Raw genomic sequence first — 13,399 nt, 5'->3', positions numbered from 1 at the left:
ACGATAGGTTTGGTGGAGGTGTGCCTGTGACAAAAAGTTAGCGAAATTTGCATACCAAGGACAATTTCTCACCTCAAAGAGTTGCTCATCAGGGAACCAATCATTGATAGCACGATCGACCGAATATCACAAATAAATTCTAATCTAGACAAGTGATCTGCTACCACATTCTCAACCCCTTTTATCTTTGATTTCTAAGTCAAACTCTTGCAATAATAAAATCCACCGAAGTAAGCGTGGCTTTGCATCTTTTTTAGCAAGTAAGTATTTAAGGGCAGAATGATCAGTGAATACAATTACTTTGGACAAAACAAGGTATGAATGAAATTTGTCAAGTGCGAATACTACTGCAAGTAATTCCTTTTCAGTTGTTGCATAATTCAATTGGCCTCATCTAAGGTCTTACTTGTAGTAAATTGTATGAAATACCTTGTTTTGCCGCTGGCCAAGTACGGCCCCTACTGCAGTGTCACTGGCGTCGCACATGATCTCGAAAGAGATCCCAATCCGGTGCTACCAAGACAGGAGCCGTCACCAAGCGCTCCTTCAATTCTCATATGCCTGTAAACAGTCAGCATTGAAATCAAATGACACCTCTTTCATAAGTAAGGAAGATAGGGGTTTGGCAATTTTGAAAAATCTTTTATAAAATGCCGATTAAAAACCGGCGTGGCCTAGAAAACTTCTAACTCCCTTTATTGAGGATGGTGGTGGTAAGTTCTTGATGACTTCTATTTTCGCTTTGTCCACCTCAATCCTTGTTCCGAAATCTTGTGCCCTAGGACAAATTCCTCTTGTACCATGAAGTGGCATTTTTCCCAATTCAGCACCAAATTTGTCTCCTCGCATCGCATCAAACACCACCTTCAAGTTCTGCAAACACTTATCAAAAGAAGAGCAAAAATCGAGAAATCATCCATAAAAATCTCAAGAAAGGTTTCTATCATGTCATGAAATATAGCGGTCATGCATCGTTGAAAAGTGGCAGGGCATTACACAACCCAAAGGGCATCCGTCTAACTGCAAAGTGCCATAAGGACAAGTGAAAGTGGTTTTTTCTTGGTCCTCGGGTGCAATCATAATTTGGTTATACCCAGAATACCCATCCAAAAAGCAATAAAACTCATGACCCGCTAACCTCTCAAGCATTTGATCAATAAAAGGAAAGTGGAAAGTGATCTTTACGGGTAGCGTCATTTAATTTCCTATAATCAATGCACACACACCATCCCGTAACTGTCCTAGTGGGTATCAATTCATTTTTTTCATTTGTAATCACAGTAATCCCACCCTTCTTTGGCACACACTGAACTGGACTTCCCCATGCACTATTAGATATAGGATAGAATAATACCTGCATCGAGAAGCTTATCGTTTCTGCCTTTACTACCTCTTGCATCTTTGGATTTAATCTTCTCTGAGGTTGCACAAGAGGTGAGTACTTGTCTTCATCAAGATCTTGTGCATACAGACTGATGGATTGATCCCTTTGATATCCGCCACCTTCCACGCAAATGCACCCTTGTGCGCTTTCAGAACCTCCAACAAATTTGTCTTCCATCACATCTGTCAAAGCAGCAGAAATAATGACAGGTAAAGTGTTATTCTCATCTAAGTACACGTACTTGAGGTGTGGAGGCAACGGCTTTAGCTCAAGTGTCGGTGGCTCCTCGATGCTTGACCTTTGAGGGGTCAAATCTCTTCGTTCTCCTAGATCCTCCAGTCGCAATCCTTATTGGCTTTCTCCATGGATGGTTGGCATTAAAGTGTGCCACTATTTCCAGCTTTTTCTTCATCCATTCCTCTTCTCCCAATTCAGTAGTGATTGTGGCCTCCAAAGGGTCCCTAAGAGCATCCTGCACATAGTGAGATACAAGAGAGTCAAAAGCATCAATTCTAAAACAACTATCAGAATGCAGTGTGTGCTTAAGTGCATTAAAAACATCAAAAGTAATCTCTTCCTCGCCCACTCTCAATCTCAACTTCCCTTCTTGCACATCAATAAGTGCCTTGCCAGTTTCAAGGAACGGTCTCCTCCCCAAAATTAGAGACATCTTTGTATCCTCCTCCATGTCGAGCACCACGAAATCCGCAGGAAAAATGAATTTGTCCACTTTCACTAGCACATCCTCAATGACTCCGCGGGGGGTACTTGACAGATCTGTCAGCCAGTTGCAAGGACATCCTCGTCGGCTTAGGCTCTCCCAACCCAAGTTTCCTTAACACAGACAATGGCATAAGATTAATACTTGCACCAGATCACATAATGCCTTATGAAAAACAACATCACCAATCATGCAAGGAATAGAGAAACTCCCTGGGTCCTTTAGCTTCGGTGGGAGTTTGTTTTGCACCAAAGCAGAGCAATTTTCAGTTAAGTTCACTGTCATGTGACCCTCCAACTTCCTCTTATTTGCTAAATGTCCTTCAAAAATTTAGCATAACTAGGCATTTGCATTAAAGCATCGGCGAAGGGAATATTGATATGAAATTTTTTAAACACCTCGAGAAACTTACCGAATTGTGCATCTGGTTTTGCTTTTTCAATGCAGCAGGAAAAGGAGGAGGTATAAACAATTTTAGGTTGTGCAGTGGGTGCTGGTGTGGAGTTAGAAGACTTACCTTTGGATGTCTCTGTTAGTTCATCCGGTATTTGGAATTTTTTTCCTTTCCCTTCGACTCTAAAATTTTCCCACTCTTCAACTGAATGGCCTTCACTTGCTCTTTTGGATTAGTCTCGGTATTACTTGGCAAGGTGCCCGGCTCTCTAGTTGCGATCATCTTGGCCAACTGTCCAATTTGGTCTCGAGCCCTTTTATCGATGCATCTTGGTTTTGAAGTCTAGTTTCAGTGGATGAAATAAACTTAGACATCATTTGCTCCAAGTTGGACTTTTCTTCTCTAGGAGGATCGGATCTGTACATCGGTTGTTTTCCCAATATTGTTGTCCTCCTTGGCGGTCTATTCTGACTGTTTTGACCGCCCCATGAGAGTTGGGATGTTTGCCTCCACCCAGGATTGTATGTGTTCGAATAAGGGTCATTCCTTGGGCGGTTTTGGACTCCCACTTGATTCACCGGTGCCTCATTTCGCACATAGAAGGGATTTCCATCTTGACAGTCTTTCACATAGTGTTCTCCTCCACATTTCTCACAGAATATCTCCTGAAGACGCATAGCTGTGCCACCCACGTTCAAGCCATCCAGCTTCCTGTTCAATGCATCAAGTTGTGCAGTAATAGCAGAAAAATCAGTTACCTGGTGAACTCCTGCAATTCTCCGTTGGTTGTTCCTGTCAGATTGAGGATGATAACTGCTAGCAGCCATCTCCTCCAACAACTCATATTCTTCTTCCGCAGTCTTCCTCAAAAGGTTTCCACAAAGCAGCAGCATCTATCATAGTACGGTTAGGAGTGAGCAAACCATAATAAAATGTTTGAACGACTAACCCAAGTGGTAACTCGTGATGTGGGCATCTTCGTAGTAGGTCCTTGAAGCGTTCCCATGCCTCATATAAAGATTCCTGATCGAATTGAGTGAATGTTGTAATGTTTGCCCGCAGCTTCATGGTCTTGGAGGGAGGGAAGTATTTGATGAAAAATGCTTTCGCCATGTCGTCCCATGTAGCGATCGAACCTACAGGCAAAAAAATTTAACCACGCTTTAGCTTTAATCACGTAAGGAGAAAGGAAATAAACGCACCTAACAGCATCATCAGAAACTCCATTGAATTTAAAAGTATCGCAAATTTCAATCGTGTTTGGGTCATCCATTGCAGTTCCTCAAAATTGGACTGTGTTCTGAATCATTTGGATTATGGCGGGCTTGATTGCAAAGTGATTTGCCCGCACGATAGGCCTCACAATGCTAGGGCGTGCATCCTCCAAAGAAGGTTGGGCATACTCCAGCATCGGTATGTGGCGTGGCATATCGACTTTTCTATTTTCACGTTGTTCCTCCTCACGTTCTGGCTCGTGTCTCTCCATCAGTTCTTTAAGCCTCTGTTGTTGTCTTCTCCTGCGGAAGGTTCTTTCAATTTCAGGATCGAACTCAAGCTCCACGTCAAGTGACTTTGGCATGCACTGGAAGGGATATCTGTAATAAAATATGAAGTGTTATATCAAGAGAAATAAAATAATGCTGAAGGAAATAACTAAAAATAAAATTGTAGATTAACAGTCCCCGGCAACGGCGCCAAAAACTTGATCGAGCAAAACTTGCACTGTGATATCCTCAATAAAATTATGTTTTTATATGCTCAAATGTAATCGCAAGTGCACGATGTCAAGTAATAGAATAGTGTACGTGAGTACGAGTATCGATCCACTGAAGACTGTGTTTCACAATTATTATTCCAGTTATTAACTTTAGCAACGAAAATTGAGTGATTGTTTTATAACTAATAAAATTAATGAAACTAAACAAACAAGTTCAAGAATTTAATGATGAGATATGAATGCTAGATCAATTGATTAAATTTCAATGATAAATGAATTTGTTGGGAATTCTGGTTCACCTACCCCGTATTAATTCGTTAATTCGTTCGATCGTGTTTATATGCTTCGACAGGATTTCCTATTCTATTGAACACACCCTCTCGAGCTATGCCCAAACTAATTCGACTCAATGAAGTAATTAAAAATCTTTAATTATTTATCACGAGTGAATCACATTTTGATCTATGAATCCCCTAGTTTTCGACCCCTAAGGACTATGACTATCGGCGCGTATCCAATTTCATATATCTATGTAAATTGTAAGATCCGCGGATTATACTACTCGATCCTATCACTCGTTATTCTCTCGAAACTCACTCGTGATATGAAACGCGTTAAAGTTAGCTACGCTTTAACGACACAATAAACTAACAGTATAATCAAGAATCACGCAACCAATCGAATGTAAATTAATTCAAATCAAAGTTTGGGGTAGGATCCCCTTGAATCCCAACAAATATTAAGGTTTAGCTACTAGAATTCATAGTAAAAATAAACGCAACAACGTTTAAAATGAAGAAACTAGTTTAAAAATACTAGGCGAGACGAAATCTGCGAAGAACGATGCCCGGAAAATCACGAATCTTCAATCCAAGCGCAAAGTGCTCTCCAAAAGCTTGTGGCTCCTCTAGAAGAATCCGTCTGAATGCCCTCCAAGTCGTCCCCCAAAAAACCTTCCATATCATTCTCCTTCTGAAAATAAGGAAATGGAATCGCGCATGATATTTTCCAAAAATAGGTGGCGCTCGGGCGGGAGAAAAGTACCGCTCGAGCGCCACACCTTCTGTAAAGATGCTTGGGAAGTGCGGCCCTTCGCGCTCGGGCGGTAGAAAAGTACGCGTCGAGCACCGACTCTTCGGTAAAAATCCTTCAGCTATTCATCTTCGCGCCCGGGCGGTAGAAAATACCGCTCGGGCGCCACTACATTCTGTCCCTGAGCATTCTATTTTGTACACTTGCTCTCTTTTTTTGGTTTCCGACCATTTTTCCTGCAGATTCAACCAAATAGTGAGACATGATAATATGCAAATATAGTACTCTAAAATGAACAAAATGTAAATGAAATGCATGCATGCACAATGAAACACAACTAAAACCTAATGCAATAAAGCGCGTAAAAACCACACCTATCATTTATACTGAGATTAATTCTCACCGGAATTATCCAGCTGTTTTCTTGTTTGTATGTGTTCATGACAACAGGTGGGGTAGGATCAGGATCAGGAAAGAGGAGAGAGATTCAGAATTAGCATGGAGATCCGAACTTAGAGTAGATCGATTGTTCAGTACTTCATATAGTGACTGAACGTGATTTCGAGATAATAAATGTTGTAGAAGACTTGTACTTTTATATTGACATGTATATCAGATCGAATACATTAACGTTTCCGCACTTGCATCTTTTAAGAAAAAAAATTTATCTCCCACATTATTTAATTGTTTATATCGATTCATTAATAATGATTAAGAAGACGAATTAGGTCGGGTCCCCACAGCAGGTGGTATCAGAGCAATAGGTCTAATTAGACTGAGATAGGAGCTAATTAGCGGGGTAGAATGAGTTTTCTTTCCTTGCACTTGATTTCTAGCATGTTTACTTGATTATCTGATTTGATTTAAGTAATATGTATTGTTTGAGAATGAATCAGAACCGATTCTTGATCAGCAGTAAGATGATCGGAGGAGGACTGAAACAGAATTGTTGTATTAAGTAACTAATCATTTGATAATCAGATATGCCTCCCCGAAGAGTCCCAGAACAGGGCAGTAACATCTGCTAATCCGATGGATGTGGATAGCAACTCGATGGAAACGTTACTGAAGAGGTTTCAGTCGTTCAAACCGCCGACTCTGAAGGGTACTGAGACTTCAGTTGATTGTGAATGTTGGCTAGATAACATTGAGATGCTGTTTGATTCGTTGGATTACACTGATGAGCGTAGAGTTCGATTGATTGGGCACCAGTTGCATGACTTTGCAAAGAACTAGTGGATTACGACGAAGAGAGAGTTGGAGCATCGACGTACGAGTATCACTTGAATGTCTTTAAAACTGGGTTCTATCAAAGATTTTTCCTAGTGTCGTACAGGAAAGACAAAGGGGCAGAGTTTGCCAACCTGAGACAAGGGTCAGTTGAACATAGAGGAGTATGTGGCCAAGTTATCTACTTTGTTGAGATTTGCTCCACACGTGACTGAGAATGACGAGGCGGTTGCTGATCAGTTCATCAATGGGCTGAATCCCAAGATATTTACATTGGTGAACACATGGCGACCAAATAACTTTGCTGATGCCCTGAACAGAGCCAAGGAGCCGAAGCCGGTCTGATGAGACAGAAAGAGATTCGTATGTTGCCCCAGCACCGAGACCACAACAACCACCCTCCCGATTCTAAAGTGGCAGCAGCAGTCGAGCTCCAGTGGTTCCGGACAGAGCCAGAGTTATATACCGGGGTGTATTGCAGAACTTGCGGATGGAGACATCCCACAGAGCAATGCCAATGAGTATCTGGTAGTTGCAATATCTGCAGATAGCAGAGACACTTTGCTAGGGTGTGTCCACAGAGAGGTTCCAAGAGATCCCAGGGAGCGAGTCATCTGGATCAGTGGCCCAGACGGGGGGAAGATCGTCAGCTGTTCATTCCTTTCAGCCACCAACCGAATACTCCGTCACAGCAGAGGCCAGGAGGAAGCCAGACTATGAGCCAGCCTCCTAAAAGTAGGCCAGAGTATTTACTTTGACAGAGGAGTAGGCCCAGAAGGCACCAGATGATGTTGTTGCAGGTAACTGTTCTTTACGTGGTTACCTGCTTATGTATTGATAGATACGCGTGCTTCTCATACATTTATTTCTGAACAATTTGCATTGAGTCATGCATTGCCTATTGAGTCATTATCTGCTGTAGTGTCTGTCTCTTCTCCTTTGGGGACATGTTTGATATTAGTGAATTCTGTGAAACATTGTATGCTACAGTATGACGGGCATGAGATTGAGTTAGACTGCATTGTACTTGGGTTGTCTGATTTTGACTGTATTATCGGTATTGATATGCTGACCAAAGTACAGAGCTACCGTTGATTGTTTCCACAAGATTGTGAGATTCAGACCTGATATGGCTGAGGAGTGGAAATTTTTCGGTAAGGGTTCCAGATCTAGAATCCCTTTAATATCCGCATTGTCTATGACTCGATTATTGCAGGAAAGAGCAGAAGGATTCCTTGTCTATTCAGTTGATTTACTGAAATCGAGTTCATCATTGACTGACTTGCCAGTGGTGTGTGAGTTTGCTGACGTCTTCCCAGATGAGATTCCGGGTTTGCCTTCGATTCAAAAGATAGACTTCAACATTGAATTGTTACCAGTTACAGTTCCGATTTCTAGAGCTCCGTACAGAATGGCACTAATTGAATTGAAATAGTTAAAAGAGCAGTGGAAGATTTAATGGCCAGGGATACAATCAGACCAAGTGTTTCTTCCTTGGGGTGCACTAGTATTGTTTGTGAGAAAGAAAGACGGTTCGATGAGACTCTGTATTGACTATCGGCAACTGAACAAGGCAACGGTAAAGAACAAATACCCTTTGCCTCGTATTGATGATTTATTTGATCAGTTGCAAGGTTCTTCTGTATATTATAAGATCGATCTATCTGGATATCATCAGCTGAGAGTCAGAGATTCTGATATCTCAAGACAGTGTCAGAACCAGGTATGGACATTATGAGTTTATTGTCATGCCGTTTGGGTTGACTAACGCCCCAGCTGCATTTATGGGTCTGATGAACCGTGTATTTCAGAAATATCTCGATGATTTTGTGATTATATTCATTGACGATATTTTGATTTATTCGAAGAATATGATTGATCATGCTGAGCATCTGATAATTGTATTGAGAATTCTGAGGGCTGAAAAAATTGTATGCCAAATTGTCGAAATGTGAATTCTGTTGAAAACAGATTGTGTTTCTGAGTCATATTATATTCGGAGATGGTATATCATTTGATCCCAGCAAGATTGAGAGCCGTGATTTCTTGGTCGAGACCAACATATGTGCCAGAGATTCACAGTTTTATGGGTTTGGCAGGATATTATCGTGATTCATTAAAGATTTCTCTAGTATTGCCAAACTGATTACTTAGTTGACTCATAAGAACGCATCATTTGTTTGGTCAGAGGAATTTGAATCCAATTTCCTCGAATTGAAGAAGAGGCTGACCAGTGCTTCGATCTTGACTATTCCATCAGGTACTGGTGGTTTTGTTGTATATTGCGATGTCTTCTCATAGAGGTTTGGGTTGTGTTCTGATGCAGCGAGGACATGTTATCGCTTATGCTTCACGACAGTTGAAGCCACACGAGGACTCGCTACCCAATTCATGATCTTTGGCTGCCATCGTCTTTGCATTGAAGATATGGTGACACTATCTATATCGGTGAGAAGTTTGAGATTTATTCTGATCATAAAAGCCTGAAATATGTGTTTTCACAATCAGAGTTGAATATGAGGCAGCGAAGATGGCTTGAATTATTGAAAGATTTCGATTGTGAAATCAAATACTACCCAGGGAAGTCCAATGCAGCAGCTGATGCACTAAGTCGTAAGGTATGTTCTTTATCCTTATCGACGATTGGCGTTTCGAATTTGATTGAAGACTGCTGCTTATCTGGATTGGTATTTGTAGACAGATCGTAAACCATTGAGATTATATGCTGTTCAAGTCGAACCAGAACTAATTTTGAGAATTAAAGCGGCTCAGAATGTTGATCAGAATGTACAGAATTCGATATCGATGGTCAGAACAGAGCATCAATCAGAGTATCAGGTACGGGATAATGTATTGTATGTGAATAATCGTCTTGTTATGCCATATGTTTCAGATTTGAAACGACTAGATCTTGTCAGAAGAACACAACAGTCGATTCAGTATTCATCCTGGTGGCAGAAAGATGTATAATGATTTGAAAAGACAGTTATGGTGGAAACAGATGAAAGCGGATATTGCTGAATTTGTGTCTAGATGTCTGAATTGCCAACAGATAAAAGCCAAAAGAAAATGACCAGGAGGTTTGTTACAGAGCTTGTCGATTCCTGAATGGAAATGGAATCACATTTCCATGGACTTCGTGACAAAGCTACCGAGATCCTCCCGAGGTTGTGATGCGATTTGGGTCGTGATTGATAGATTGAACCAAATCTGCATGCTTTATTCCGTACAAGATGACGTACCGACATGATCAGATGGCAGAGATTTATGTCAGAGAAGTGGTCAAATTGCACGGAGTGCCGAAGTCGATTGTTTCAGACCGCGATCCTCGTTTACTTCGCACTTCTGGCAGAGTTTACAGCAGGCTCTAGGTATGAGGTTACATCTGAGTACCGCATATCATCCACAGACCGACGGACAGTCAGAGCGGACTATCCAGACACTGGAGGATATGCTTAGACATGTAGTGCTTGAGTTTCAGCACTAGTTGGCAGGATTCATTGCCACTTTGTGAGTTTTCGTACAACAATAGCTATCAGACGAGTATTGAGATGGCTCCTTTTGAGGCGTCGTAGGGTAAGAAATGTAGATCCACTCTTTATTGGGACGATATCTCTGAGGTACCTGAGATTTGATCTGATATGATCAGAGATATGATTGAAAAAGTGAAGCTGATTCAGAAGAGAATGAAGGCAGCTCAAGACAGACAGGCTAAATATGCCAATGTTCGACGTAGACCATTGGTATTTGAGGCAGGAGACCGAGTATTCTTGAAGATTTCACCTTTCAGAGGAGTTGTCAGATTTGGCAAGAAAGGGAAGTTTTCTCCACGATATATTGGGTCGTATGAGATTCTCGAGAAGATAGGAGATCGTGCCTATTAACTCGCATTATTGCCTTTATTAGCTGGGCTACATGATGTCTTTCATGTATCGTTATAGCGAAAGTAAATTCCAGATGCTTCACATGTCATTCATTCAGACGAGGCCGAATTTAATGAGACATTGAGCTATTTCGAAAAGCCAATCCAAATTCTCGATCGTAAAGAAAAGCAACTCAGAACGAAGACTATTCCGCTTGTGAAAGTTCAGTGGAGTCGTCATGGAATTGAAGAAGCTACCTGGGAGACTGAATCAGACATGAGACAACGATTCTTAGAGTTATTTCACTGATGTGAGTTCTCTATTTCTTATTGATATGATTTGATTGCCTGTGATTTCGGGGACGAAATCGTATCTTAGGGGGGGTGGGAGAAATGTAATGCCCGAGATATTATCTATTAATCTATGAAATGATTTATTGATAATTTGTAATGCCCAAGATTTTTTTAATCTACGATTATTGATTTATGATTAGACGTGATGATGAAGGGGCCAATCGAGACATGAAATTAGATTGCGTATGAGAGGGTATGTGCGAGGACAGAACACCTCATGCATATGCGCGACCAAGAGGCGCACATATGGCGAGATGTGCAGAAAACCTCCAGCATATGCGCGAAGTGAGTGCGCACATATGCGCCAGCTGTGCGGGAAGAATTGTGCGGAGACAGTAAGTCTCGAGCATATGCGCGAAAGTGGTGCGTGCATATGCGCGAGATGTTGAAGGGAAGACTGCCGAGACCAGTAGGTCTCGCGCATATGCGCCGGTTGATGTCGCGCATATGCGCGAGACGTGTTGTGTTAAGGTGAAGCCATTTGCCCCTCACCATGCATGATATATATTTACAAACTCCATTTCTTCAGAAACGGCAGAAGGAAAGAAGCAAGGGGCTAGGGAGAATTTGTAGAGTCTTGATACTAGAATTTTAATTGTGGAAAATCCGCCCGTTCAATTATCGATTCGAGCTCAGATTTGTGATTCTCGTGTCATCGGCTACGAAAGGACGTAAGTTTTATTGATTTCCAATATTATTCAGATTTTATATGTTGGAAAAATTGTGATATGCTTGAGAATATGTGTTCTTGAGTTTACGGTAAACGTGTAATCGGAAACGGATGGAAGAAAAGATACCGTATGTTATTGTTCTCATTTTCCAGCTTATATGGCATGTGTTGTACATAATTTTGAGGTTATGATATGCATATGATTATTGTCATGAATTGGTGATATTGATCTTACGATGTTTTTATTGCCGGTATATCAAGATTTCGTTGTTATGCCGTCGAAATGTATTGAGATTGCATATTGATATTCTTGCGTTGAGTTGGACGTTTATATAGTGCGTATCAAATATGTTATTTCAGATTGGTATTGAAGGTTGCGAAGATTGAGATTGATTTCATCCAACCAAACACCGAACAAAGAAAGATATAAATCAATGTTGAACCGTGAGATACGACTCGAGTCAGATTTGACTGGAGTTTCCCTAAACCACATACTAGATTTTTATGCTTTGAGATGTTTATATTTTGTCTATTGAATTATAGAAATACACTTGAGATAGATGAATCATTGGCAGAGCGGCCAAGTTACTAGATGTTCGGTGGTATCGAATTGCATAGAAGAAGATCTATTTCTATCGTAGATGTTCGATACAGAAAGGACCGAAGTCTAGGAATAAGACGTACTGCCACCCCGATTGCGAGAGTAGGTGGGAAATTTGTTACATCTTATTCACACCGAGATCCCTAGATTTCGTTGTGAGTCGAGTCAAGAGTTTTATCTGTATTCACTAATGTGTCATAAAGTCATGATTCATGTTCTTGATACATGGTTTATGTTTGTATATGCTTTTATGCATTGCATGTATACATGTTTTATACTGGGATTTATTCTCGCCGGAGTTTCCGGCTGTTGTCGTGTTTGTATGTGTGCATGGCAACAGGTGGGACAGGATCAGTACCGAGAAGAGCTTGAACGAGTGATGATTAGCGTGGTGATCCGGGCTTAGATATGAAAATGGTGGTTATTCCTAGACGTGTATTGATGGAAATAAGCACTAGTTAGATGGTTTGTAAATTGAATAAATTTGCAGGTTGATCATGTGTTGTAGACTTTACATTTGATCTTGTACAATAAATAAACTTAACTTGTTGTATGCTTGTAACACTTTTAATTAGCAATGCTTGGATATTATAAACTTTTTTTTTTATCTAAAAGCATACACAATTGATCCATTTAGTCCCAAATGACTAAAGAAGATGAGTTAGCACCCGGGTCCCACAACATGTGGTATCAGAGCTGTAGGTTCTGTAGACTGAGATAGAAGAGGGTGAGCGGGGTAGATTGAGTCTTTTTTCTTGCTTACTTATTGATACTAGAATGGAAATATTGTATTGTTATTATACTTATGTTCTATGCTAGCATGAAAGCGTGTGTTGTTGCTTTGAAAGTACATGTTTGCTTGATTATTTAGTTGATTAAAATGTGTACTGATAAAGAATGAATCAGAACGGATTCTAGATCAGAAGTAAGATGATCAGAGGAGGACTGAGACTGATTTTATGTTTTGGAAAACTAGTTCTTGTGATAATCAGATATGCCTCCTCGAAGAGCAGCAGTCAGAGCGCCAGAACAGGGCAATACATCCAATGATCCTATGGATGTGACAGCTACACCGATGGAAACCTTGCTGAAACGGTTTCAGTCATTCAGACCACCGACACTGAAAGGCACCGAGAACTCAGTTGACTGTGAAAGCTGGTTAGATGATATCGAGATGTTGTTCGATTCCCTTGAATACACAGATGAACGAAGAGTGAAACTGATCAGGCATCAATTACAAGAAGTTGCAAAGAATTGGTGGAACACAACCAAGAAAGCATTGGAACAACAAGGTACAGAAATTACTTGGAAAGTCTTTAAAACTGAGTTTTATCAGTGTTTCTTTCCAGTGTCCTATCGGAAGGACAAGGGGGCAGAATTTCTAAACTTGAGGCAAGGACAGTTGAACATTGAAGAGTATGTTGCCAAATTCTC

The 13,399-nt window shown here is 40.8% G+C and overlaps 1 non-coding gene across 1 annotated transcript; it reads left to right on the top strand.

Annotated features, from left to right (window-relative positions):
• Window positions 1–3,457: 3,457 nt before the first annotated feature.
• Window positions 3,458–3,563, top strand: LOC140837518 (small nucleolar RNA R71). Its single transcript, XR_012119350.1, has one exon. It is a non-coding gene; the product is annotated as a small nucleolar RNA R71 (small nucleolar RNA).
• Window positions 3,564–13,399: the final 9,836 nt, after the last annotated feature.

This window comes from Primulina eburnea, chromosome 7 (assembly GCF_022965805.1).
Source record: "Primulina eburnea isolate SZY01 chromosome 7, ASM2296580v1, whole genome shotgun sequence".
Classification (NCBI taxonomy): domain Eukaryota; kingdom Viridiplantae; phylum Streptophyta; class Magnoliopsida; order Lamiales; family Gesneriaceae; genus Primulina; species Primulina eburnea.
The sequence above is the reverse complement of the archived record's forward strand: the minus strand, read 5'-3'. Positions and strand labels throughout refer to the sequence as shown.